This window comes from Dipodomys merriami, unplaced genomic scaffold (assembly GCF_024711535.1).
Source record: "Dipodomys merriami isolate MVZ:Mamm:240054 unplaced genomic scaffold, mDipMer1.0.p SCAF_37, whole genome shotgun sequence".
Classification (NCBI taxonomy): Eukaryota; Metazoa; Chordata; class Mammalia; order Rodentia; family Heteromyidae; genus Dipodomys; species Dipodomys merriami.
In genome coordinates, this window is record NW_027205270.1 from 452771 (window position 1) to 456824 (window position 4054).

Genomic DNA, 4054 nt, shown 5'->3' on the forward strand with positions numbered 1-4054 from the left:
TATTAACCTACTTATGTAACTGTAACCCCTCTTAACAATAAATAAGAAGAAAACAGCTATGAGGGCTAGACCTCCTAGTTGAACATTGGCTGTATTTAAGTATATTTTATATCCAAACATGAATGTGTATTGCTTTATTACAGCTTCTCAGTCATTATATTTTCCTCAGTGTTCTGCTGCCATTACTAGCATCTGAAATGCCTACCTATTAGCAATTTATTATGCAGAAATATATTTTGAAGTGATAGAGGCAGTGGTGAGATTGACATATAGTAAACGCATATTAATTCTAACAATGAAATCTCCCTCTGTATTAATGTAAGCTAATTTAAAAAAAAGAAGTTTTATAACCATAAGAAAATATGAACTTTTACTATCTCTAGAGGTCCTTTTACTTTTTTGAAAACCAGACATTTCACTTAAAAGCTTGGAAATCATATAGAAAGCATATGCAGAATGTTTTAATAAAAATGTTTAAAGTGCCAAAAAAAAAAAAAAAAAAAAACAAGGGCAGGCCCATACCCTGAAAAGGAACTGGAGGATGATAGATAATGTTGAGTAAGGTAGGCCAGAGAGGCTGGCCACATTCTTCAAATTACGTTTACTTTAAAGACATCCCTGAGATGACTTAATCTAAAGGGGTTTCTGAGTGTATTTGCTGGGAGCAGAGTCCTGCTACTCTTCCTTGAAGACTCTCATCAAGAGTGGAGGATACCTCTGAACAGGAAGAGCTGATGGTAGAGCCAGTCACTCTCCTTCACCCCGGGACACAGATTGGGGCTAGAACTTGCTCATCATTCAAGTCAGAAGCTCACTTGGTTCTCTGACTGATGGAGTCAGAGAGACTGATACCAAGGTGTTCTTATGTGGAACACAGAAATGCCCAGTCCACACCTGGGGTCTGTCTATACTGGAACCAGAAGCAGGGCCTTCCAAATCTCATACCACTATCAGGAGCTGCTGAGCTTAGAACATCTCCCTGTTCCCTTGGCTGTTAGAATCTTCTCAGAACTCCCATGTTCAGATTCCTCAATACTACTGCTTTTTAAAGAGAGAAAGTAGAGAGGTGGAGGAAACTCTTTCTGGATCCTAAGGGTCTTGGCCCAATTTGGGATGACAGTGAGGTTGCAGGTGAATATTGACTGTGTAGGCTGTAAATTTGTGCAATAGGAATATGACAGTGGCTCTCTAGTCTGGTTGAAAATACTGGATAAGAAATCTCTGTCCCAGTGAACTAGCACCATGCAGACTCACTTTGTAACTCTCTAATGCTTGTGATGGAAGAATATTTTAGATCCAGAAGTTCCCCAATATGTCCACCCCCCCCATACATATATTTGGAAGAGGCTAACATCACTCTATGGCTAATGGTGGAACACAGGCACAAATGCACCTAGCCTTCCAAGCCAGAGCAGGTGGTTGGCCAGGAGGTCCAGTCCCTCCTTCCACCTCTGCCTTCCCCGTCTTCCCATATGTACCTGCACTTGTACCTGGCCACCTCCGTGTGCAGAAGCACAGGCATCCTCAGTCCACTCCCAGATGCAAGTGCAAAGAGGCCTGCTGAGAAGAAAGCCAGAACTTCTGCAGAGGTCAAATGCTATACCACTATAATGAATCAAGAATCACCAGGTAAAGAAGGCTGAGAATTCCCAAGAGTCAAAGCAAGCTGACCCTGTTGGAGTAGGACTCTGTGGGAGGTATGGGTTCCACTAGATGTGAAGAATGGCTGGGTTCACTGGAAAGTGCACCCAAAGCCCAGCCATGGACCACAAAGAGGACACTGCCATCACTGTCATTAGTGAAATGTAGAAATATAAAATAAAAATAACATTGAAACACAAAGACAGAGCACTGCAGGGCCCAGAAAGTGCTGTTCAAACCAGGCCTCGGAACTTCAAGATCTGAGGGTGGGGAGGTTTGGCCTAGCATTCATTTTCTGCATGTATTTTTCTACAATAGACACATCCTACTTGAATGATAAAAATAAGCTTGAGAGAGCCAAAATGGGGGGAAACTCCTAAAGTGCAGAGTGTAGGAACCAATGACAAGGCAACAAGTGTTCTACTGGGGAATGGAGCTGGTCTGCAGGAAGGTCACTGAGGAGCTCTGACGCTCTCCAAGGCCAAGGGCAGGCCTCCTCCATACTGCTGCCAGAACCCTTCATCTTAGCTGGATTCCCTTGGGATAACTGCACACTTTTCTCATCTATCTTCCCTGGATACATTCTAACACCCTTGAGCCCCAGGTGCCAAGAACTCTCAGCACCTACAGATGGTCCATATGTTGGCCCTCTGCCCATGCCACACCCTGGGTGCAATCTCATCTCTCTAGCTAACCACGCAAATAATTTTGTGGTTGTCTTCCCCTCTCCCTCCTCTTCCTCCTGCTCTCTCCCTCATTCTCTTCCTTTCCTTCCTCCTTCATTCTAGCAAAATTTCTTCCCTGGCCTTCTTGTCCTTTCTCTTTTCCTGGGTCTCAAACAATTACAGGAGTCAGTAAGAAGTGTGTAATTACACAATTAAGTGATTCATGCACCCCTGCCTGCTTTCCTTTGGCTAGAGACACCTTGAGTTGGATATGCACACCTACATACATTTATACACATGCACACTGGAACAGGCTAAAGTGCCCAGGTTTTCCTCACACTCACACATCTGCACACTCACATACCTACTCACCCTTACAGGACTCCGTGGAGATTGTGCTAGGGATATCATCTTGCCACAGACTTTTAAAACGGCATATCCATAGCCTCCTGCTCACAGACCCACTTCATCAGATTCGGACAGCCTAAAGGAATCTCACTGGCACCTGCCTCACCCCTCTGGTGAGAAGGAAAGCAACCCCTGGGATTAGAGCACTTTAGTGCGCTCTAGTAAACCTGCACATTTGCACACGTATCTTCCCTCTCAATCCTTCTTCCATGCCTCTTTAAAGCATAGTCAAAGAAAAGGCAATTAGTTCTGGCACCTCCTGGCTAGATTCTCCAGAACAAGCACGCGTGCTGCCTGTGCCCACTCTTCAGAGGGCAGAGTGCTGGACCCGGGACCCACTCAACTTCTTCCATAGCCTGCCTTACCGCCCCCCCTGCGTCCAGCCACGCACCCCGGCGCAGTCTGGGAGGGGAGGGACAGAGCTACAACAGAGAAGGACAGAGCTGCCGGGGAGCTCCAGGAGAGAAAACCCAAGGAAATGCTCAGGCTCAGTTTCTGTCTCAAGGTGCTGCCACTGAAGTCAAGGCCTCAGAGCTGTTCCGGAGTCGGGTGTTTGCTGCTTGCCGAGATCTTGGCCTCACCGTGAACTTCGAGACCCCGCTTTCTGTCCGCTTCTCAGTCCCCACGTTACATTTCACCCCCACACAGGCGCCCTTCCAGAGTGAGTCCGTGGATCTCCTAGCCTCACGACCAGGCTCCTTTACTACAAGGAGTAAATGAGGCTCTCCCCGGAGGCCAGAAAGAGGCTTACGTTCTGTGTTCCTGAGTGTGGTGTGGGTTTGAGTGGCTCACTGAACCCCGGACCCGCACCCCTGTCCCCACCCCACCCACCCCTCCGCGACGCGGCCAACCTCCAGTTCTCGGCCTTGGTCTCGGCGGGGTCGCCTTCCGCTCGCACTTTGGGTATCGATCCTGCTGAAGCCGGGGGAGGCGCTTAGCAGCACTTCCCCGGGGACCGGGGAAGCGGGGAGCAGAGTTGGCCAAGGAAGTGATGGGAGGGAGAGGAGGTTGACAAACTTTAAGGGGGTGGGGGTAGCAGTGTGCGGCGTTCTTCAGTCCCCCAGGGCCGCCCCAGCCACCCTCTGCGGGGCACTGGGTGGAGCTGGACTAAGGGTGGAGGGTGGACGTCGCCCCCTCTCCCTCCTCCTCCCCAGCCGGGCGCAAAGCTCGGGCAGGCCCAGCACCCTGACTCCGGCCCAATCAGCAGGGAGGGGCGGAGCGTCCGGGCTGGGGCGGGGCCGCGGGGGAGAGGAGTCGGGAGGGGGCGCGAGGGGCGGGGAGCAGCCCGCTTGGCCAGCCCAGGCTGGCTGGGCCGGGAGAACGCGGCAGTGGCGGCCGGC

General features: G+C 49.9%; 1 protein-coding gene across 1 annotated transcript in view; it reads right to left on the bottom strand.

Annotated features, from left to right (window-relative positions):
* Cd207 (CD207 molecule) overlaps positions 1-3617 on the bottom strand; it is a 43139-nt gene extending 39522 nt beyond the window's left edge. The window contains exon 1 of the mRNA XM_069988923.1: positions 3566-3617. The gene's annotated coding sequence lies outside the window, so the exon portion shown is untranslated. The remainder of the gene's footprint in view (positions 1-3565) is intronic.
* Between the last annotated feature and the right edge of the window lie 437 nt (positions 3618-4054).